Source organism: Anabrus simplex, chromosome 3 (assembly GCF_040414725.1).
Source record: "Anabrus simplex isolate iqAnaSimp1 chromosome 3, ASM4041472v1, whole genome shotgun sequence".
NCBI classification, from domain to species: Eukaryota; Metazoa; Arthropoda; class Insecta; order Orthoptera; family Tettigoniidae; genus Anabrus; species Anabrus simplex.
The window spans coordinates 81,831,586-81,857,132 of NC_090267.1; the positions used below are offsets into that span (position 1 = coordinate 81,831,586).

The 25,547-nt window shown below is 38.2% G+C and overlaps 1 protein-coding gene and 1 pseudogene across 3 annotated transcripts in view; one reads left to right on the plus strand and one right to left on the minus strand.

Annotated features, from left to right (window-relative positions):
- The window catches only part of LOC136867033 (CAAX prenyl protease 1 homolog), a 121,149-nt gene that overhangs the window by 5,539 nt on the left and 90,063 nt on the right, over positions 1-25,547 (plus strand). The window lies entirely within an intron of this gene.
- Positions 1,791-5,289, minus strand: LOC136867032 (ATP-dependent RNA helicase me31b-like; annotated as a pseudogene).

Below are 25,547 nucleotides of genomic sequence, written 5' to 3' on the forward strand. Positions count from 1 at the left end.
AAATACACTCTACTGCTATGCAACTACAAGAAGATAGGGTAAAGAAAATGAAATCTTGGTACTTATCGGTGAAGATTATGTGACACTGCTCTCAGTCCTTCGCTCCATTGATCAATAGTTTTGGTTCTCACTTCGGCATCATCTCCCGGGCCTGTTAGGACATTGGATTATTCAAGCCTTCATATTCACTTCCATCATTACATTATTGGAAAAATCTTCATACATTTTTGAGTCCATGGACCTGAAACTTAGGAAAACAAAATTAACACAGTGACAGGCGTTTTACAATATTTCACAGTTATTCTCGAAAACTCTCCTTATTCAGTATTAGAATCTCAGATCGCTATTCGATACAGTAATATTATCTTTTATAACGTCCTCTAATATTTCTTCTTAAGTCCTGCTAACGTAGACGTTCCCTTTAAAGACGTGCGAATTATTATCAGTTCAACCTTCAATCTCAGTTTTTATGCTATACAATTGTTCATAAAACAAAAGTTCATTAAAATTGTTATCCTAATAATATTGGTCTGCATTTCATACGCTAGGCTCAACTCGCTGACTTGTAACCTCTCTTCCACCTGTTTTTGACAGTTAGAAAGTGAATTCCAAGATAACGTCATCCCATCTGATTGGAAAGGTGCACAAAGGAACACTTCACCATTTGTCCTCATGACGTATGTAATTGATCTATCCTCTTCAGCGCCTCCTTGATCATCTAACATGTAGCATCAAGTCATGGCCTCCTCTGCGTCATCGCTGGACCTGAATACCATATGATCGACTTGCTTCTTAATGCTGTTGAGAATTTAAACTTATTTTGCCAACTTCTGCGCACATGTAAGATAATATTTCGTGACTGTAAGCATCCGGTGACCACGGGGTTATGAGCTTAGGAATTTCGTTCCTCATCTTATATCCATCCAATTTCCTGTTAGAATGGGCGAGTTATTCCGGGTATTTGACACAACTGGACGTATTTCCGAGTAATTCCTGTTAATCATTTCTTTAGCATAACCTTCAATGGCTCAACAGCTGACTTACTTGCCATTGAACGGTTATAGTATATTTGTTTAGAATCTTCTTCTCTTCTCTGTTTACAATTTGCTCTCTAGTAATTTTCAATCCAAATCCATTTATATTTCTTTAAGCCAAGTGTTTTTTGTTTTACTATTCCAAAAGGGGGTCTGGTAAAGAAGTACTATTTCTAGGTCCCGAAATGTAGCATTTTTAGTGATTTTGTGGGTTATATTGGTAATAATTACTCATATGAAGTAGGTGGATGTATTTATGATAGCCATCTTTGTTTCCAGAGATGTTATGGAATAGACTGGTCACTGTGACTGTATGGCAAAGCATGGAACTTCCAGTAGGTGAGGAAAGTATGGAAGTTACAATGCAAAGCATGGGTGTTACAAGTTTTGTCTATGTTATTGATATAAGACAATATATGGTGTTGGCAAGAAAATGATCTGGGGAGGAAGAAGGGGGAGAGGGGGCGTCTGGGGGCATAAGCCCCCAGGTTAGAGCCGCGAAAATACCGTCGTTACTAGAGAAATTTCTAGAGAAATATGTATACGTACTTACGGGCTGTAGACAGGACTCCTTTATGTTGCATTCTGCTGCTCGTGTTGTCTTTTGTTTCTTTCTTGAGGTCCAGGGCTAGCACCAACGAATGGGAGTGCTATGTCTGAATTCTATAAATTAAACAGATTTGTTTTGGCGGCAGATTCATTTCGTTGTCACCGCCTTACAGCACTCTTTGGGATTGGTTTTTGCAACGAATAAGTCTATTTGCTCACATTTGCCTCTTCAATTCCATGAGAATCTTCCAATTTTGCAACGTAGAGTGATGGATGGATAACTTTTGGTATTGGCTTGATCTCTGTGCCCAGTTCTTGCTCTATGCAATGAAGAGCAAACCTGTCTTCATATGTGATAAGATTGATGGCGATACCCAAGTGGCCAAATCTTCCAGATCGGCCAATTCGTTGAAGGTACGTCCCTGCCGTTTTGGGAAAATCAAAGTTTATCACTACATTTACTTGAACATCAATACTGTACCGGTTACGACCTGTACATGAGTATTTTTTTAGTATAAATTACATTTAATTATCACGCGCAATGTTCTGAGCACGCCTGGTTTGTTTACCGTCAGTGGGGCAAGCAAGCAAGTGAAGGACAGCTGTGAGCTGTGATGTAACCACAGGGGCTAGCTAGACCGCCCGCCCGTCACACCACGTGTTCCCAGCCTGGACTCGTATATTCTAGATTCCACGTCACATCTTCCCGAATGTTCGACGGGGAAAATTTTGTAACTCCCGTAATAATTATGCTAGCGGCTTGAGCGATATGTCATCTTGTTTGGGATCACCTGAACGTCGCAATGCTCGAGTTTTAAGTAAATCCATCGAGGGATTCAGGAGATATTCAGTCAAGCCGTATTGTGACGTAGACGTCCTGGATCGAATAAAAGGAGGGCCCACTGTAGCCTGTTCTCTCAGTTACAGCTGAGTAGTCAGCGTGGACACTCTCGTTGCTACTATCGTCGTGTAGTGACGGTCCCGACGGGGAACTCTGTAATTTTCTAAGTATTCATAAAGTGAACTTGTATTTTTTCCGAGAGTGGGAGAACGAATTCTTCCAAGTATTCTCAAGTGGACTTGCAATATTTCGAGTGTTAAAGAACATTTTCTAAGTCTTCATAATTGAACTTACAATATTTACGGGTGTTCGAGACTGGAATTTTTCCAATTATTCATGAAATGGACTTGTATTATTTACGTGTGCTAGATTCATAATTGGACTTGTATTACTTACGTGTGTTAAAGAACGAATTCTTCATAAATTGAACCTGCAATTCCTCTAATAAACAGTGATTTATAAACTTTTCTAGTGATGATCTCTGAATGTGCTCAAAGTTCCCGTAAGCATAAATTTGTGATTTTGCCGGTACTGGTTCAAAGACTTATAAACTTTGCCGGTGATGAACTCTGACTTCATTCAACGTCTTTAAAACATAAATTTAGGATTTCACCTGTGTTTATTCAAAGACTTGGATACCTTGCCAGTGATAGACTATAAATTTATTCATGTGGATGGACTTGTGTTTTTCGTACATGTTCACTCAAAGACTCGTACATTCGCCAGTGTTGATTCAAAACTTTATAAATTTTGCCAGTGATAGACTGTAAATTTATTCATGTGGATGGACTTGTGTTTTTCGTACATGTTCACTCAAAGACTCGTACATTCGCCAGTGTTGATTCAAAACTTTATAAATTTCGCCAGTGATAGACTGTAAATTTATTCATGTGGATGGACTTGTGTTTTTCGTACATGTTCACTCAAAGACTTGTACATTCGCCAGTGTTGATTCAAAACTTTATAAATTTCGCCAGTGATGAACTTTAAATCTATTCAGATTTTCATGTGGATGGACTTATGTTTTTCGTCCGTGTTCATTCAAAGACTTGTACCTTCGCCAGTGATGAACTTTAAATTTGGTCATAGTTTCATGAGAAGGGACTTGTGTTTTTTTGCCAATATTTATTCAGAGACGAAGACTTTGCTAGTGGTGAACTCTGAAATTATTTATTTTCCTCGTATACAGAGACATATCATTTTACGAGTGTTAAATTTTGAAAGTCTTGACGAATAATAACCAGTGACTTCGCTAATAGGTTAATCACCCAAGGTTTTTATGAACTCAGATTTATCAGTACTGCGAGTGACCTTGGAGACATCAACCCTCTCAGTCACATTGGACTGAGGTAGCAAATGATTATCTGCAACATCACCAGGATCGTCGGGGTTCAACCTGGGCCTCGAAAGTTCGAGGCATCTCTACCTTCTACCAACCCAGACAGTCCAGCCGCTTCTGTACGGAGTCCCTGGAATCTTCTGGAACGTGTTCCAACCTGCTCGGCTTGGTGAACTGGAGAATCGGAGCCATATTATAGGACTATGTGGAAGACAACTTATATCTACCTGGAGGTGATGTGCAATTTCATGTCTTATAGGAATAAACTCATGTTCAGTCAGAGTCAAAGTTTTCTTGTAGATAGGACTCTACCTCCTGTACCGAGCCCTAGCTACTAGTCACCCAGTTTTAGCCCTGAGAACTATATTCTTGCTTACTTTAAAATATAATCTGAGAGTCGGGCTCTTTTACCGGTACAATACCTAATGTGAAAAGATCTGAACAGACAAGATTCCTGCACAACCCTGCGTGGAAGTCGTGAAAAACTCTATTCCGATGAACCTGAAACATCCTGGTGTGAATGTAGTATCAACAGTAGCCTAATTGTTATCTTCTTCGCAAGAAGCTCTACACACTGGGTTGAGTTGCAGAAGATTATATTGATTTGTAGCTTTGAGAATAATGTATTGAGGCAATGAATCTTCTGCCTCTCTTGAACAAAGGCATAGTACTGTGTCACACCTTTCAAAGTTCGTTCCTCCATCAAGTTAATTTCGCACGGCTCTCTCAAGTGTTTCACCATAAATTGTTTGACTGAAAGTGGAAACGTCGCAGAGTAGAGGAGGATTTGTCTTTCCTTGGGTAATCGTGATATAACGTGGTCCAACATGCCTTCGCTTGAGAAAGCAGTTTGTCAGCCTCGTCAAGAACCAACATTCGACACATGCTGATGTTTGCTACATCTTTGTCCATTAGATCGAGTATACGTTCAGGATTTGCAATGAAAACAGGCACTTTCTGATAGATTCTCATAATATCGTCGTGGAGGTTCGTTCCTCCTGTCGTGTCCATCACTTTCACCTGCATGTGTTTTGCCAGTTCATTACCCTAACGCCAGTTCACTTGTTGGCACTATTACTAGAGCTTGGAAATAATCCTTAGGATCGACTTGTTCTAAAACCGGTATGGAATAGGCACCAGTTTTGCCTGTACCATTCTTAACTCTAGCCAAAATGTCCTATCCTGACAGCGCAATGGGAATGCTGGCTTCTTGGATCGGTGAAGGTTTCTCCCACCCTTTCTCAAAAATTCCCATCAACGAACCTCTTCAAACAGAATGCCTCAAACTCGTTTCCTCTTGTGTCTGTCACCTCACTTGTCTGTATTCTTTTGTCTTTTGGTGGTATTTTTAACTTTGCTTTCCATCCTATGTCATCCATCTTCTCCACCTCCGTCTGATTGTTAATGTTGTTGAGTCCTGGCATATCATGATTAGAATTAATGTGTGTTTCAGTCATCATTGTGACGGCTTATAAAGGCCAGTTCAGGCCTACAAAATTCTTCCAATATATTAAGTAGAGACTGTCCACTTTTCAATAAGCCTTTTGATGCAAATATCACAATATACTGGTTCTCAACCACTCATACGAATCCATGAATAGTAAATTCTCCGAACAACAAAGTTTGCATTTACGTAGTCGTACAAAGTCACGTTTGAAACATGTTATCTTCTCGTGTGTTTTATAAAATGCCAAGTCTCAAAATAGAACGAACAAGTGGGATTTTGTCCCTCTTTTTCTCTTTACTTTTTGACTGTAAATATTTCGAAATAGAGATTAAGCGATTCGTTGGTTTCCTGTGAGTAAGAGAGAAACGTGTAAATTGGTGAATCGACAGGTTTGCACCTCACTTGGTGGACAGTGAAGTTTTTTTTAAATGCTGTTTGTTCGGGGCATCGGCCCACGTGGATCTTTTGCTCCTACTGACACCATATTCTATGGAACTGCATGTAATTGGAATGGCGGTTGTGTGGAATGTTGTGTGTGAGGAAAGGAAGATTAAGAACATCACAAAACCTAGTCCACCGGGCGAGTTGGCCGTGAGCTTGAGCTTGAGCTGTGAGCTTGCATCCGGGAGATAGTAGGTTCGAATCCCACTATCGGCAGCCCTGAAAATGGTTTTCCGTGGTTTCCCATTTTCACACCAGGCAAATGCTGGGGCTGTACCTTAATTAAGGCCACGGCCGCTTCCTTCCAACTCCTAGGCCTTTCCTATCCCATCGTCGCCATAAGACCTATCTGTGTCGGTGCGACGTAAAGCCCCTAGCAAAAAAAAACAAACCTAGTCCCCAGGCCAAGGAAATTAATCATTACAGTTAAAAAGCCCTGCCCCGTCCAGGAATCGAACTCGGGGTCGCCGGGTGACAGGCGGACGCGTTGCCCCCTACACCACGGCGCCGGACACAGTGAAGTTTTGTGTTGCATTTTCCATTCTTTTTTGTGGAAGATGAAGAACAAGCAAGAGTATAAAAGTTTTAAACTGGGTGTATGATTTTTTGTTGTTGTCTAGGTTTTTTTATATCTCTGAATTCTTATTATCTTTGTCAATATGACTAGTGTGGGCAGTTCAGACAGCAAAATAGCATGATCCCTGGACCAATAAAATGAATGAGTTAGGGCACAAAACAAATGAGCAATATGAAGAAAATGACAACCTAATTAATTCAAACAACTTCAGTGAGCAAAGACAAACAAAACACATACGGAAGCGCTACGACGTAGCAGAAAAAATAGTTGTAAGGTAGTAAAGTTTGTATCCATATTATTCTCTACAAGTAAAATATTTCGTAATTTTTCTTAATTTACAGCAGATTTTACACTTTCTTTGACTAAAAGCAATTATTGTCTTTCATTGGGGACAATTAATACACTGATATCTCGTGGATCAAATTCGTTCACGCAACCTATATATTGTCTTATATCAATAATATAAACATCGTTTGTAACTTCCATGATTTGCATTGTAATTTCCATGCTTTCCTCATCTACTGTAAGTTCCATGCTTTGCTCTAAAGTCACAGTGACCAGTCTATCCCATAACATCTCTGGAAACAAAGATGGCTATAATAGGCCTAAATACATCCTCCTACTTCATTATGAGTAATTATTACCAATATTATCCATAAAATCACTAAAAATCAATCAGTCACTACTGATCTGCATTTAGGGTAGTCGCCCAGGTGGCAGATTCCCTATCTGTTGTTTTCCTAGCCTTTTTCTTAAATGATAGAACATCTCCCTTGGCAAGTTATTCCAATCCCTAACTCCCCTTCTTATAAACAAATATTTTCCCCAATTTGTCCTCTTGAATTCCAACTTTATCTTCATATTGTGATCTTTCCTACTTTTAAAGACACCACTCAAACTTATTCGTCTACTGATGTCCTCCCATGCCATCTCTCCGCTGACAGCTCGGAACATACCACTTATGATACAAATTCTTATAATTTTTTTAATTACCACCTATTCAATACAATAAAAACATAATAAAAACTTACATATTTATTAAGTTGTTGATATGGTACATGTTCCGCTCCTTTTTTCGTGAGCATCATCAGCCAATTATTATTTACTTATGGTTATATAAGATCATGAATCTATTCTATTGGATTAAGATTATGCTTGTAAACCTGATTGACTAATCTTATAATATTTTACAAGTCATATAACAATAAAATTATGTCTTTAAGTTAAAACATATTTGTCTAAAATCTAAGTCTAACATTTTATTGACGAAACTCATCTGGTGAACATCCTTTAAAATCATTTTAGAAAACCTTTTGAGATCTGGCTAATTGTATTCATTCAATGTTGCCTGACTTGTATGATTGTCATTGAAACTTCGTTAACTATATTAACAATTTTCTACAGTTGATAATTGCCTATGTTATGAACATTTAACTTGTTCTCGATATTGCTGGAGTAACATTTGTACAAAATGTATTGGCATTCATTTTATGTTGTCAATATGAGAATATTGTTCATGAACAAACTTGTTGGTAAATAAACACTTTCTAATGTGATGTAGAATTTGAATTGTTCTCGTATGTTCAAAATTGTGCTTGTTGGTATATTTTTCTTTCTGCTGTGTAATTGTCTAGTGTTACTACTAGCCTCTTGAGAACTACTTGTTGTTCTGTTATTCACTAACAAGTTTTTTCATGAACAATATTCTCGTATTGACAACATAAAATTAATGCCAATACATTTTGTACAAATGTTACTCCAGCAACATCGAGAAGAAGTTTAATGATCATAACATAGGCAATTATTAACTGTAGAAAATTGTTAATATAGTTAACAAAGTTTCAACGACTATCATACAAGTCAAGCAACATTGAATCAATACAATTAGCCAGATCTCAAAAGGTTTTCTAAAATAATTTTAAAGGATGTTCACCAGATGAGTTTCGTCAATAAAATGTTAGATAGATTTTTGACAATATGTTTTAACTTAAAGACATAATTTTATTGTTATATGACTTGTAAAATATTATAAGATTTGTCAGTCAGGTTTACAAGCCTAATCTTAATCCAATAGAATAGATTCATTGTCTTATATAACCTGAAGTAAATAATAATTGACTGATGATGCTCACGAAAAAGGAGCGAAACATGTACCACATCAACAACTTAATAAATATGTATGTTTTTATTACGTTTTTATTGTATTGAATAGGTGGTAATTAAAAAAATTATAAGAATTTGTATCACAAGTAGATCTTCAATAGGACAAAAAATGAAATTTATAACCTGCAACATACCACCTAGTCGAGCAGCTCGTTAGATAGATTTTTGACAATATGTTTTAACTTAAAGACATCATTTTATTGTTATATGACTTGTAAAATATTATAAGATTTGTCAGTCAGGTTTACAAGCCTAATCTTAATCCAATAGAATAGATTCATTGCAACATTTTTATAATGCTAGTCTTTTGTTGGAAATCGCCCAGAACAAATTGAGCTGCTTTTCTTCAGATTTTCTCCAGTTCCTAAATCAGGTAATCCTGGTGAGGGTCCCATACACTGGAACCATACTCTAGTTGGGGTCTCACCAGAGACAAATATGCTCTCTCCTTTACATCCTTACTACAACCCCTAAATACCCTCATAACCATGTGCAGAGATCTGTACCCCTTATTTACATATTTATGTGATTACCCCAATGAAGATCTTTCCTTATATTAATACCTAGGTATTTACAATGATCTCCAAAGGGAACTTTCATCCCATCACTCTGTTCTCGGAAAATCTTGATACATGCGTCGGTTGGATTCCTCCCATAAGGTCCAATTACAAGCGATTTGTTCGTGCTATCATAAGTACAGCAAAGAAATGTGTCACAAGAGGCTACCGTAGGGAATATGTGCCTGGCTGGACTGAGAAATGTGAGAAACTTTATGAGGAATTCTGTGTAAGTAACGACCGAGAAATAGCTGATGAACTGCTATGCCAACTTGACGCTGCAAGATGTGCTAAATGGACAGAGACTGTTGAATCCATTGACTTCCAAAAATCAAGTAGAAAGGCCTGGTCTCTCCTTAGGAAGCTTGGTGGAGGCAAACCATCACACCGTACTAACGGAGCTGTTACACCAAATCAAATTGCGTCCAACATAGTCAACACTTCAAGAGATCCTCAAAATAAACAACACAGGATCAAAGTTGAAAAGGAATTAAGAGAGCTCAAGAAAATATGCACCTCGAATTATGAATATTCCACTCCATTCACTCCAGAAGAAGTTACAATAGCACTGAAAGATATGAAAGCAGGAAAGGCTCCAGGTTTCGATGGTATTCATCCAGAGTTCCTTCTCAACTGTGGTAAAAATGTAAGAATATGGTTAGCTAAATTTTTCACAGACATTCTTCTATCAGGCAATATACCCCATGAATTAAAGAGGGCAAAAATCATTGCTATTCTTAAACCTGGCAAACCTAACAACGAACCTCAAAGCTATAGACCCATTGCTCTGCTTAGCATGATCTATAAACTTCTGGAAAGAATTATTTATAACCGTATTTGCCATATCATTTTCAAAAACTTACCTGTTGAACAAGCTGGCTTCCGCCCGCACCGAAGCTGTACAGATCAGGTCCTTTCTATGACAACATTCATAGAGGCTAATTTTCAGAAACACCAGAAAACTTCAATTGCCTTCGTTGATCTAACAGCAGCATATGATACTGTGTGGAGACAAGGATTGATTCTCAAACTTCTACGAACCATGCCTGCACATTGGAAATCTTATTAACAACGTGCTCAGTAACAGAAACTTCCGGATTCAAATTGGCAATAGTATGAGCTCACTGAGGAATCTTAATAATGGTGTCCCACAATGTTCTGTGCTGGCTCCCCTTTTGTTCTGTTTATATATAGCAGATATGCCAGAGACTACATCTAGGAAGTTTGGGTACGCAGATGACTGGGCTCTTGCTGTTAGCCATATAGACTTCGAAGTTACCGAGGATATTCTAACCAGAGACCTATCTGCTATGGGACGATACTTTCGTGACTGGAGGTTACAGCCAAGTGCAACAAAGACAGTAGTTGCTTCATTCCATCTCAACAATAAACAAGCGAATAGAGAACTGAAAGTTCACTTTGATGGCAGATTACTCTCACATACCAAGTATCCAAAATTTCTGGGAGTCATTCTAGATAGGACTCTTAGTTTCAAAGAATAGCAGAACTGCCGCCAAACACAGAACCAGAAATAATATCCTGCAGAAACTGTGCTGCACTACGTGGGGGTCAACAGCTTCTACACTTCGGACTTCTGCCCTTGGACTAGTTTATCCCGTGGCTGAATATTGTGCTCCAATCTGGATAAACAGCACTCATGTTAAGCTTGTTGATACTCAGCTCAACCAAACCATGCGTTTAATATCAGGGACAATCAGGTGTAGTCCAACATACTGGCTGCCATCATTAAGTCACATACCACCTCCATCCGTGAGAAGAGAACAAGCACTTATGAAGGTGTACAATAATATGTGCAACAATTCTTCTCTTCCTGTACATCTTGACCTCCCTGTTATTAACAGGAAGATACTTCGCTCTCGCCACCCTCCATTGAATACTGCAAGGAAGCTTGCTGAAAGTAATTTCAACATGATTGACAGCTGGAAGCAATTATGGAAGACCTCTGCAATGCCAGAACAACAAGCTATGCCATGCATCACATCTAAGCCACCAGGTTTTGAGCTCGCCAGAAAAATTTGGTGTACTCTAAACCGAATCAGAACTAATTGTGGTAGATGTGCAGACTCCCTTTATAAATGGAAGAAAATTCCATCTCCCGAGTGTAGTTGTGGTGCTGAAAGACAAACTGTTCAGCATATTATCCAAGAATGCCCTCTATCAGCCTTCTCAGGAGATTCAGCCGAGTTCCTGATGGCTACTCAAAATGGTGTTAATTATATTAGAGATACCAGTCTGACATTTTGACTTAATGTGTTCAGACGTGAAAATAATTTTAAAATACTTTATTGTGATGTGATTGTAAACCATACAATAAATAAATAAATACCCCATCAATGCAGTAATTAAAACTGAGGGGACTTTTCCTATTTGTGAAACTCACAACCTGACTTTTATCCCCATTTATCATCATACCATTGCCTACTGTCCGTCTCACAACATTATTGAGGTCATTTTGCAGTTGCTCACAATCTTGTAACTTATTTCTTACTCTGTACAGGATAACATCATCTGCAAAAAGCCTTATCTCTGATTCCACTTCTTTACACATATCATTGATATATCTAAGAAAACATAAAGGTCCAATAATACTGCCTTGAGGAATTCCCCTCTTAATTATTGCAGGGACAGATAAAGCTTCACTAATTCTCAGAGTTCTATTTTCTAGAAACAGAGCCACCCATTGTCACTCTTTTGTCAAGTCCAATTGCACTCTCTTTTGCCAGTAGTCTCCCATGATCTACCTTATCAAATGCCTTAGATAGGTCAATCGTGATACAATCCAATTGACATCCTGAATCCAGGACATCATTTATATCTTGCTGGAATCCTACAAGTTCGGCTTCAGTGGAATAACCTTTCCTAAACCCAAACTGCCTTCTATCAAACCAGTTATTTATTTCGCAAACATGTCTTATATAATCAGAAAGAATGCTTTCCCAAAGCTTACATGCAGTGCATGTCAAACTGACTGGCTTGTAATTTTCAGCTTTATGTCTATCACCCTTTCCTTTATACTGGGTGAAGCGTAATTCGCGCACTCGGGTTTCGCAGCGCAACTCCTCACATGCCAGCAATAAAAAAATGTCTCTTACAAAATTTCGTCTTGCGAGTATATCCGGCAGAAAAACGACGTTGAAGAGTAGCAATCTGGCAACACTGTAACCACATGTAGAGTAACTACCTCTGTCAGCAGAAGTTAGTCGTACTGTACAGTTGGTGCAGTAGATAGAGTTTTGGGTTAGCATGCAGGAGGTCGAGTGGTCGATCCTGGGTTGAGGCGTATGTTTTTTATTTCGTAAATGTAGTCCAGGTGGTATGGTATCTGGCATCTTAATCGTCAATAGCGATTGCAGTGGGTCCTCTAGAAACCATTTGCACTTACATACTACGATCCTAGAAATGGACGAACAATCGTTTTCATTGGTCAGCTTTGAAAGGCGCCCTTTCCACGTCGTGGGCGTGAATTTATTCGCACCACTTCATCTACTAGATGTGAAACCTGTTTGTTTCAGCTGTCTATTTCTTATTAGTCTAACCAGGTATTTGTTGTTTCAGCGTTACATCATTATTATTATTATTATTATTATTATTAAAGCGTCTTTATTGTGGCGAAGGTAGGGCTCCCGGGCCTTTCTTACACTTAACCACTTCATGTATATACAATGTATATTTTACATAAAATTTAAACATATGAAATCTTTACAACCTAAAGTATAACTAAAGCAACTAAAGTATCACTAACTAAACTAAGGTGAGTAAAGTATAACTAAATTATATACAGGAACACATTGCAATAAACAACCATATTCACTCTCATTCATGCATCCCATTCACACTCAAGAAAGACTGGAAGTGCTTAAAAGATGACGCTGGCAAAGGATTTTAAATTTTGTCGTAGATTTAGCTTCCCTGATGTCATTGGGGAGTTCATTCCACCAGCTCATGGCGGTGATAGTGAACGATCTGTTGTAGGTTGCGGTTCGATGCACAGGAATTTCTAGCGTACAGCCTGACCGGGTATTGAACAGGTGCAGGGAACTAAGGTAGCGAAATCTGGTGGATAGGTAAGGAGGAGTGTTTTCAGAAAGCACTTGATACACCAAAGTAGTTGCGTGGAGTCTACGTCTGTCATTCAGTCGTAACCAAGATAATTGTGTATAGAATGGGGATACATGGGCGTATGGTTGTATGTCAAATGCATACCTGATGCATGCATTTTGGGCACGTTGCAGTCTCATGCTTCGCTCGTTATTGATATCAATAAAAACTGTATCACAGTATTCGAGAATTGGAAACAAGAGTGATTGAATGAGCTTTATTTTCAAGGACCGAAGAAATATATTTTTAAACCGCTTCAGAGGATGCAGGCTTTGATATACCTTTTGGCACACTTTCATCACATGTTGCGACCAGTTCAATGTTTCGCTTATAGCCACACCAAGATTCATAACTGTTTCACAAAATGGAATAATGGTATTGTTTAGTGCTACAGGAGGAATTTCGTATTGTTTTAAGACGTGTAAGTTTTTTGAAGTACCAATGATTATTGCTTGCGTTTTAAGAGGATTAATTTTGAGATTGTTACTCAATGCAAAATTACTTATGAGACTTAAATCAGCATTAATTTTTTCTACAGCACTCTGAATTTTATCAGTTCTTGAGTGGTAGTAGATCTGCAGATCATCAGCATAAAGATGATACTTGCAATGTGTAATCGATTTGGCAACATCGTGTAAGTAAATTGCAAACAGCAATGGTCCAAGTACAGACCCTTGGGGGACACCGAGGGGTTTGTTAAGCCACTCAGATCTGCTATTATTTACTTTGACACACTGACGGCGATTTTTGAGGTACGAACTGAAAAAGTTTATTGCCGTCTTGCTGAAATTTAATGAATCCAATTTTGAAAGTAGCAGTTGAGGAACAACAGTATCAAAAGCACTAGAAAAATCAAGTAGAACCAGTACAGTCACTTGTCGAGTGTCCATTGCCTGTCGGATATCATCAGTTACTTTCAGTAGGGCAGTCGTTGTGCTGTGTCCTTTCTTGAAACCAGATTGGTAAGGGTCAAGCAGTGAGAAGTTAGTCAAGTAAGTGAGGACTTGTTCGTGTACCAAGCGTTCTAGTACTTTGGAAAGGGGTGGGAGAATGGATATAGGGCGATAATCTGATGGTAAACTAGGAGAATTCTTCTTAGGAATAGGAATGACGATACCGTGCTTCCACACTGTTGGGAATACTCCCTGTACAAGGCAATGATTAAATATATGCGTCAGAATAGGTAATATGGCACCAGTAATATTTTTTATGAAAGATAATGGTATGTCGTCATTACCTGGAGCATCAGACTTGAGGGAGTAAATTACACGCTTCACATCGTTCGCCCCAACTTTTTTGAAAGTGAATTTTACTTGATTTACTCGGGAATGAGCATTTATGGCGTTAATATCATCATCAGTTAGGTCATCAACTGGTTGATGATGATGATGATGATTATTATTATTATTATTATCATTATTAGGATAGTTAGCATCATAGTCATTATTGTCAGTAATATCATTATTAGTGTATGCTGCTTTCGTAAAATGAGAATTTAGATCATCAAGTGGTATACTGGGTGTCTGCATGGTCAGGCTGCGACCTATACCCATCTGATGCAAATGTTTCCATATTAGTGCTGAATTTCGTCTGTTTGTTATCTCTTGAATATATTTATACTTGCTGTTACGAATTAATTTCTTAACTTGATTTCGGAGAATACGGTAATTTTCGAAATCACTAGTGCTTTCAGTTCGCCTAAATCGCCTATACCAAGCATCACGATTTGCCATGACCGACTTAATTTCATTTGTTAGCCAAGGAGACGAAGGGTGAGAAACTCGAATTTGCTTCTTCGGAGCGTGTTTGTCATACAGTCCTAATATTAAAGAGTTCAGTCTGTCAACCTTATCATCAATGTCATTAGTCAGTAGAATGTCATTCCACGGCAATTGATATGCTTCATTTCGTATTATCTCAGTATTAAAATGCTTGAAGTCTCTTCGCATTATGTACCTGGTTTTGTACTTTGGTGCCTTGAGAGAGTAACATAAGTATATGAGATCGTGGGTCGAAATACCTGGTACAGCAAGCTGTCCGTGTTTTACCACTTTCTGCGGATTGTTTGTTATAATAAGGTCAATCAGTGTGTGAGACGTGTGGTTTATTCTGTGAACATGGTTAGTCGCGTCTAGTGTCAGTATATTGTAATCCATGCCATGGAATAAGTTTTGTAAGTATGTTGATTCGTTACTTGTAACTAGGAGATTAGTATTGAAGTCACCAAGAATGATTATGTTTTCGTACAGCGGAGTTAACTTCGATAATGCCACTTCTAGGTCAGATATATGTTGTATGTCCGGCGCCTTGTATACCACTCTGATCAGTAGTTTTTGATTATTAACCAAGAGTTCAACAAACATGAATTCAGGTCGAAATGGAGTTTTAGGATCTGAGGTCATAATTATTTTACTTTTTAAGTCGCTACGGCAATATATAGCGCAACCGCCCCCTACACGATTTAAACGATCTAGGCGATGTAACGTCATGTTATTCAGCTTTACGAGATCAGATTTGAGTGACTGCTGTAACCATGTCTCTGTTACACAAATACAATGTAAGTTACTGTTACTAAATAGAGCCTGTATTTCGTCAAAGTGACAAAGAAGCGATTGTGCATTGATATGACAACACTGAAAATATTGTTGGTGGGGAGCTAACATTTCCTTAAGAATGTCTCCTGCCACAGCTGGTGAAGGGGAAGGTAAGGGTGAAGGCGGACGACAATGAAGAGGGATAGGGTCAATGACATCACGGACATGCTGTTCGGTATAAATAATTGACTCATTTACGTTAGCCATTGTCAACAGAAAAATTCAAACTACTCACCCTAGTTGTTTCATAAGCACCTCCAGAAATATTTACACAATCACTCTCACACACACTATCGCATTCACATACACAAACATTATACGCTATTATATCACTCATTATTTTTCCTAGTCAATCTCGTCGCTCACATAAGGCTTATTAATTGTGCCATGCTGCTAACAAACATTTTCTGTCCATTGTCTTTCAAAACAACAATGCGGCCGTCCTGTGTCCACACCCGTCGGAGTCCGAAGTGATCACGTGCCCTGTTTAGAATAGTTTTTCTGATACCTGTCAGGGATTCAGTCAGTAGAAGGCCAGTTCCTTTTAACAGCCGCTTGGCCCTCCAAACTCTGTCCCGGTCATGGTAACGCACGAACTTTATAATTATAGGGCGCTTACCCGTAGCAACAACCTGAGCTGTGGTTCGTTTTAGCACTCCTAAACGATGGCAACGATCTATATCAGACATAGTTATATCTACATTTAACTTGCCCTTCATCGTGTTGATAACTTTATCGTAAACGTTCTCTGCCGGCTCCTCTGGAATACCATGCAGCACTAAGCAGTTCCGCCGGCTGTACTGTTCAGCTTCATCAAGCAGTTCGGCCTGTTGTTCGAGGCGCTGTTCAGTAAATTCCAGTTTTTTTGTTATGTCTTTCAGCTCACTAGACACCTTTTCTTGGAACTGGGAGAACTCAGCCTTTAGCCGCTGCAGCTCATCCGCGCGGCAGGTGCAGCTTGCGACGTGTTCCAGGCGGCCTTGGAAGTCCTTCATAACATCTTCAATAGACGCTACATCATCTGTTTACCCACCAGGTTCGGCTTTTTCCCTCGGACTCGGCGAGGGATCCCACCTCTACCGCCTCAAGGGCAGTGTCCTGGAGCTTCAGACTCTTGGTCGGGGGATACAACTGGGGAGAATGACCAATACCTCGCCCAGGCGGCCTCACCTGCTATGCTGAACAGGGGCCTTGCGGGGGGTGGGAAGATTGGAAGGGATAGACAAGGAAGAGGGAAGGAAGCGGCCGTGGCCTTAAGTTAGGTACCATCCCGGCATTTGCCTGGAGGATAAGTGGGAAACCACGGAAAATCACTTCCAGGATGGCTTTCGGCGTTACAAAATGATGTAAATGTAGGATACATGTGACCTCAGAAACGGTGTCGTACTGTATTACAGTAGGTAATGTCAGATGGAAATTAGCAAATAAAAAATGCACCTCAACCCAGGATCGAACCATCAACCTCCTGCATGCCAACCAAAAACTCTACCCAGTGTACCACCTGTACAGCACGACGAAAACGTGCTGACAGCGGTAGTTACCCTACATATGGTTACAGTGTTGCCAGATTGTTACTCTTCATCGTCCGTTTTCTACCGGATATACTCCCAAGACGAAAATTTGTAAGAGACATTTTTTTATTGATGGCACGTGAGGAGTCGCGCTGCGATGCCCGAGTGCGCGAATTACGCTTCACCCTGTATACAGAGGCTACTATAGCAACTCTCCATTCATCCTACATTTCGGGACCTGAAAATATTCAAAATTGACTGCTGAATACCTGTGCGTAATTTTCAATGCAATAAAAATAATAATATTGCATTGAAAATTATTTCCAGTCCCCTACTTTTTTACCATTGTCCCAAAAGAAATTAAAAAGCTGTTTTAGGAGTCTAAAATTTGGCAAACGGTGTATGTGTCAACAATTGATTCACTTTCCTTGTAAATTACGGAATTGGGTAAAAGTCTCCACTGGCCATCAACCTGATGTTTCTTTACTAATAATTGTCTGGAGAATTCTTCTATCCACTTTCTGCAGTTTGTTGTTGCTTGCATATTAAGTTTGAGTAATGTTTCACTTGCATACGTTGCTTCTGGTTTGATGACCGAGTTATAATGGCGAATTTTATCATTAATTGAAAGAGACTGTTTTCTGTAACTGGGCCATGTAATTTGTTGTGCTCGTCTCATTTTTAGAGTTCTGTTATCTATGGATGCTTTTTCATTAGCTCCGAGTGACAATTTCACCAGGATACAGTATTTAAATTTATTTACAACTTTTATTTCCTGAGTATTATTTAATATAATATGTGGAGTGTCAAATTTAAAGGATGGCATCATTTCTGTTTTCTCAAAAGATATTTTCAACCCAACCTTCGCTGCTAATCTTCCTAGTTCCTCTACTTGAAATTTTGCTTCTTCTATACTCTTTGGTAATAGCGCCAGATCATCAGCAAATGTAAGACAGTGTAGTCAAATATTTCTTTCAATCTTTACAGTTGGAGGACATACCTTACTCCATTCATGCAAAAAAAATTCCAGCACACAATTTAACATCAGTGGGGATAATCCATCTTGCTGTCGAAGACCAGTGTAAATTTCAAATGGTGCAGAGATTTCATTTCTGAACCTAACTTTAGACTTTGTGTTTCTCAGAGTGACCGCAATAAGGTTAACAGTTTTCCAATGTAGACCAAATTCAGTAAGGATATGTAGTAATGATTCATGATGGATATTATCATAAGCCTTTTAAAAATCAACAAAAGTGATCACTAAATTTTTGCTTCTAATGCGTTAATGTTTTATGATCATTTGAGACTGATAATTTCATCTGGACAATTTTGTTTTGAACGAAAACCACCCTGATATTCACCTAATTCGCTATCGAGCTGGTCATGGATTCTGGAGTTCTGGATCTTAGAGAAAATTTTATAGGTGATATCTAGCAAAGAAATTCCCCGATAGTTACTAGGATCTGATATATCACCTTTTTTATGGATTGGGTGTATAATTGCAACATTCCATTCTTCAAGCAATTTTCCTGTATTCCAAATGTCAATGAGATGTTTATGTAGATTCTGAATAGTCTGTATATTCGCATTCTTCCAGAGTTCCTGCTGCTTTAAAATATGTCAGAGAATCAATAGCTGAACTTATCTTCATTGTAAACCAGTGGTATGACCTTATCCAAAGGTATTTTATTTCTGGGAAATAAATCAAATTCAAAATATTTTTCAGGCTTATCACTAGGTAATATTTTGAAGTATTCAGCCAAAATTATTGCATTGTTATAATCATTATGGGTCACCTTTCCGTTCTTAACTTTCATCAGAAGAGTAGGGGGAGTATAATTTTTTTGGTATTTTTTAAATGTCTTATAATAGTCTCTTGTTTTATTTAGATTGAAAGCTTCATCGATAGATTTTAATGTTTCCTTCTGGTAATTTCTTTTAACTCTTTAGCCGTTAATCGTCTAGCATTGATTAGTTCTTCTCTAGAGCTTTCTGTTTTTTGTTGTTGATCATTCAACCAGGCTTTATGCCGGCGTAGTATTGCTGTATCACACTCTTCATTTCACCAAGTTTGTTTTTTCGTTTTTTTTTAATGGGAGCAACTTCCTTTGCTATGGCTTTTAGTTTGTTAATAGTGGTTCCCAAGCTATCACTTAAGTGTTGCAGATTTCTCAAAGTATGTTTGATTATTAATGACTGAACCAGGATCATACTATCTTTTCCTATTAAGGTTATGCAGTTTATTTTTCCTTTAAGGAGTTAATTTAAATTTAATCTTGGAGATGTAATGGTCTGAATCAACATTGACACCACATAGAACCTTAACATTATAAATTTCTTTATGAAATTTACAATCCGTGACCACATGATCTATCTGGGATTCACTCAATTTAACATTTGGACTTTTTCAAGTCATTAATTTATGCTGTTTTCTTTTAAACCTAGTTGTTTCTAAAATTAGTCCATGGTTAATACAAAATTCAATGAACCATTCGCCATTCTTGTTCATTAATTTATGTGCTGGCCATCGTCCCACCACAACACAAAATTTTCTCTCGTCTCCAATCTTTGCATTCAAATCTCCAAGAAGAATTTTAATGTTAGTATCGGATATATTCGTTACTAATTGGTCAAGTTCATCCCAAAATTGATCTATTCCCTCTTTGTCAATTCTTTCATTTGTTGGAGCATGAACATTTATCAATGGATAGATCTTATTTTCCACTTTAATCGTTAATAATGCTACTCTTGATGAATTTGAGGAAAACTCAATAACGGAATCTAGAATTCTATTGTGTACCAAGAAACCAACTCCAAATTGAGAAACCTTCTTTATGACTCTTTCACCTGGAGGTCCTTTATAGAGACTTATTCAATTGGGTTCCGATCAGTATTACATAATTCTTGAAGAGCTGTGATCACAATTTTATCTTGATTAAAATTCTATTAGATGTTTCAACTTACCAACCTTCATCGTTGAATTGATATTTAATGTTGCTGAATTAGAAAACTTTCCTGGTTTATTGAACCTAAATACATTCTTAGTTTGATTAATCTGCATGATTGATCATTATGTCTCTGGGCGCTCCGACTCGCCACAATCCTCTATCTGACAACCGACCGTATCCGAATTGTGTTTTCGTTTGGAAGATTATATAGCTGTCCAAACTGGTGGATTCTTTCAATAGAAGACTTCCCATATTAGGTTGATTGTCTGACCAATGCTCAAGAGTTTGATTGTGGTCAGGGTTTGCGATTCCAGATGTGATCTGGAAAGGTAATAAGTGAAATATGATATGATGATAAATGAGATTGTGAAGTGTGTTTGCCTCAAGATGTTCTCTGGCTGTTATTTTACGGCATTGAGCCAACGTCGTGTTACAGTTCTAAATGTTATTTAGAAAGGTGAAGATGAGAGATGAAGGATGATTTTATGAAATTGTGAAGAAGGCTTTCTGTCTTATTTCATCCTGGTTGTTCAGGACTGGGAGTAGGCATTTTCTTCATACCCTGCAAACATTATGATTTTCCTGCCAGTACTCGGGTAGCTGATTGAAGTGGTTTCCCACTGGGCGATGGGGTCGCCACATCCTTACGCCTTATTTATAACATTTTTCACTCATACCCTCGAGTTTTGACCTTGGGCTTGAGGACAAAACAAGAAAGAAAAGAAAAATGTGCTTTGAGACTTAACCTCTACAAATAGAACAAACAAAGGGACACCAGCATTGGATTTGCTCTATGACCGCCCAAAGTTAATTGGACTCAGAAGCAGTAAGTGTCTGGAAGAAACCATCCTTAAGGGCCAGTTCTTCACAAAGGTTGAACAGCATTGTTCACAGCTCTTCCTTTGAGCTCGGGCAACGACAGCATTCCTGCAGAGTCCATTTCCTTAGACCCCAGGCATTCTCGGTGGGGTTTACATCTACAATATTTGGTGACTAAGGTATCACCTCGATCCTTGCTTTTGAAGCAACAATTGCTGAACTACCTTTGAGATATGAACTGGATGATAATCTTACTGGAAGCTGTCAATCCTGGAATTAACCAAAGACTCAAAAGTTGTTTGTAAATCTTGGCATAAAGTTCCTGGAATTCTCAACAGGATCTCAGCAGTGTGTGAATTAAACCAACCCCAGCAATTAATAATCTTTAAATCACTGTATACCGGGCGAGTTGGCCGTGCGGTTAGAGGCGCACTGCTGTGAGCTTGCATCCAGGAGATAGCGGGTTTGAACCCTACTGTCGGCAACCCTGAAGATGGTTTTCCATGGTTTCCCATTCTCCCACCAGGCAAATGTTGGGACTGTACCTTAATTAAGGCCATGGCCGCTTCCTTCCCTTTCGTAGGCCTTTCCTATTCCATCGTCTTCTATCTGTGTTGGTGCGACGTAAAGGGAATGGTAAAAAAAACCATTAAAAAATAATAAATCACTATAACAGTGATATATTATTAAATAGTATCCTTCTTATTCACTTTATTTAATATTAAATTCATTTAATAATAAAAATAATGTAATAATAAATTGTTGTTATAGTGATTTAAAGATTATTAGTTTTAGCTGTCAGTATGGAAACCCGAAATTTATATTTTATGGTAAGAAGTGGCAACATATTTAGTATCGTACCTGGCGGTGGGTTCACAATGTATGTGTGGCGGTAATGTATCAGTACGACTCCGTAACGCATGCTTGTGGATACCATGTCATGCCATGTCACTGCCATGATTTGTGTGAAAGGGGGTGCTACATGCTCCTAATTAAATTGCTCCTCGGTGTATTTGGAATATAAATAAAAAGTAGAAAGGTGAGTAGTAATAGGACTGTTGTTTGGTGTTGAATTTGGAATTGTATCAGTTATTTTTTTTTTTTTAATTGCTTCAAGATTAATTCATCTACAATACTAGAAATGTGTTATGAGGCACTCTGCACATCGTACACCATCTGTTGTATTGATTTATCAATCAGCATTGATCTACATTTAGGGCAGTCGCCCAGGTGACAGATTCCCTGTTTGTCTTCCTAGCCCTTATTTAAATGATTCCAAAGAATTTGGAAACTTACTGAACATCTTCCTTGGTAAATTATTTCAATTCCTTACTCCCCTACATATAAACAAATATTTGCCACAATTTGTTCTCTTGAATTCCAACTTTATCTTCATATTGTGATCTCTCCTACTTTTAAAAACACCACTCAGACTTATTTATCTACTAATGTTATTCAACGCAATCTCTCCACTGACAGCTCGGAACATACCATTAATGATATAGATGTTGATTCCCATAGGGAACCTGAAATATTTGTCCTGAATGAGTAAATTTATAATACCAATATAATATCCAATAACGGACCATTATATTGGTATTACGTACCACTAAGTCGAGCAGCTCGTCTTCTTTCTCCCAAGTCTTCCCAGCCCAAACTTTGCAACATTTTCGTAACACTGCTCTTTTGTCGGAAATCACCCTTAACAAATCGAGCTGCTTTTCTTCGGATTTTTTCCAGTTCTCGAATCAAGTAATCCTGGTGAGGGGTCCCATACACTGGAACCATACTCTAGTTGGAGTCTTACCAGAGACTTAATGTGCCCTCTCCTTTGCATCCTTACTATAACCCCTAAATACCCTCATAATCATGTGCAGAGATCTGTAGCCTTTATTTACAATCCCATTTATGTGATTATCCCATTGAAGAGCTTTCCTTATATTAACACCTAGGTACTTACAGTGATCCCCATAAGGAACTTTCACCCCATCAACGCAGTAATTAAAACTGAAAGGACTTTTCCTATTAGTGAAACTCACAACCTGACTTTTAACCCCGTTTATCATCATACCATTGCTTGCTGTCTGTCTCACAACATTGTCAAGGTCTTTTTGCAGTTGCTCACAATCTTGTAACTTATTTATTACTCTGTACAGAATAACATCATCTGCAAAAAGCCTTATCTCTGATTCCACTTCTTTATTCAACATCAAGAATTTAATTGTTTGGTCCATATTGAATCGAGATTCGCTAAGCAATAAATTGAAGTATGGGGGTCCACCTATTCAGTACTTCTGCCATCTGAAGCTCTTTGCATACGCATTCCCCTTGTTCATTAATGATTCCTGGAATTTCTTTCTTGGAACCTGTTTCTGTCTTTAAATACATATATATACCCTTCCATGTTTCACTAAAATTTGTATGACTGCCACTTATGCTTGTCATCATGTAATCCTTAGTTGACTTCTTTGCTAGATTCAATTTCCTAGTAAGTTCCTCCAATTTTTCCTTACTCTTACTGTTATTGAAAAGTAAATGAAGCATCTGCTGCTGTCTTTGGATTTCTCATTTTTAAGTTTTTCAGTCTGTCACAAGATACTAATTTATGAAAACACTAGTACTTACATGAAATATAAGACAGTTTATTAATAACAGAATGACATATTTCATTGTATATGAACATCCTCATGTTCTTTTACAAGATATTAGAATCATTCCTTATTGACGGTTTCATAATGTTGGCTGGTTGGTTTGCCTTATTATAAAGGCAACAAATAAATCTAAAAAGCCACCTAATCGATACTTCATTAATGGATGCTTTCAGCTATGAGCGAACATCATAAAGCATCCAGCCACGAATACACTTCAATAGATAAAGATCTTAAGATCTTGCATTATGAGCAAAAGGGCACCTTGCTCAACATTCTCGAGAGCATCCACATCGATTTAGATCAGTTTATGAACCCTTCTCATAACTTAAGTGAAATCAACGAGAAAAATAACATTCTACTGGAAACATTCATTCCATACATTTGTCAGAACTTCCATAATACAAACAAACCCCACCTCCATCTCTCCAACACATCACCACACCCCCCTTCTCACACCAGCCCTGCACCACCCCTTTCCCCCTCCGCTCCTTCCTTCCTTCCTCGCAAACACAGCTGAACCAACAATAGACTCGATCGCGCAAACGTGACCGTTACTTTGAGAAGGCCAGGCCATTCGAGAGGACAACCACCTACTAAACACCGTAAGTTCAAGCTTCCTACACACCCATTCCACACTTTTTACTTATCAGCTCACATTTCTCACACAACCTCTCTTTTTTTTTTCCATTACAGATTGGAACTTCATTGACGGTTTTCACTAGGTCACTCACAGTTTACCATACATCTGTCATCTCTGTAACACAGCTTCTCAATTTTATGTCACGGCCCTTCCGACCCTTTATAATAAGGCAAACCAACCAGCCAACATTATGAAACGATAATTTGAAAAAGGGACCGCTAGATTGAGAAGATATTGAGAATGCTGCTGTTTCTAAATTTCATCGGTGTTTTTTCCTTGTTACAGACTTTTTGCCTGCACGTTATATCAGGCTTGGTTTCTCAAATTTTTTCGCTCCCACTCCCCTCCTAGCCAATTTGATGTTGATGGGTTTCTACAAAGGACAGATTTTCTGCCTGAATTTTCGACAGTGATTTCAACCTGCTTTTTGTTACTGTTACAAAATCAATATTTTGTAAACTATGAGGTCCCCAACCTCACCATGTGCACCTATAGTTAATTTCCATTTATCATTTGTTTTCATTTCTTTTCTTCTTAGGTTAACACTGGTTTTAATTTCAATTATTATTTTTTGCTTTAACACCTGTTTCGCTGAATTTTGTCGCAGTGAGTTGTTTTTTTGCTCCACATAATGATGTAAATATTGTGTATTTGTGTTAACTTTGTTTCCGTCTAGGCTCTCTTTTGTTTTTTCATTTGTTACTTCATTATTTTTTTTTTTTTTTTGGCATATTAAAACTTGTGTTATGTAAATTATTTCAACCCCTCTCATTTTTCACTGAGGATGGCTCAAATGAGCCGAAACATGTTTGAATTTGTTTACTCCATCTAATGATGGAATATATGATGTATTGAATTAGGAGGATACACTCATTTTTTCACCTTTGTAAAGTAAAATCCTCATATTCTATCAAATCACGTGTATGTCATGTGTAAATTTTACCGTGGCTGAAGTAGTGTTTCTATTATTAATAAACTCTTTTCTGTATGCAGTTGAGGGTTTGTCTTGGAGGGCATAGGTCATGTTCGTGTTACATTACTTCAAGAGAAAATATTTTGTTTGGGTTTCTTGAACTTGCTGCTAGTTGTTTCATGTGAATGGAATTTTTAAACATGTTGAAAATGTTATAGGCTACAGAGTGAATTTAAAAAAACCTGGCAAACTGCAGGGACTGATTCCTGACTGGAAATGGAGGAAAAAAGTTTTACGAACATGTGTCCGGAAATGGACGTTGTGCATGCAACGACAACAAACAGTCTCGGAACACAGTACATAGCTGAATCGCATCCATGTCACAGCAGATGTTCAAAGTGGCC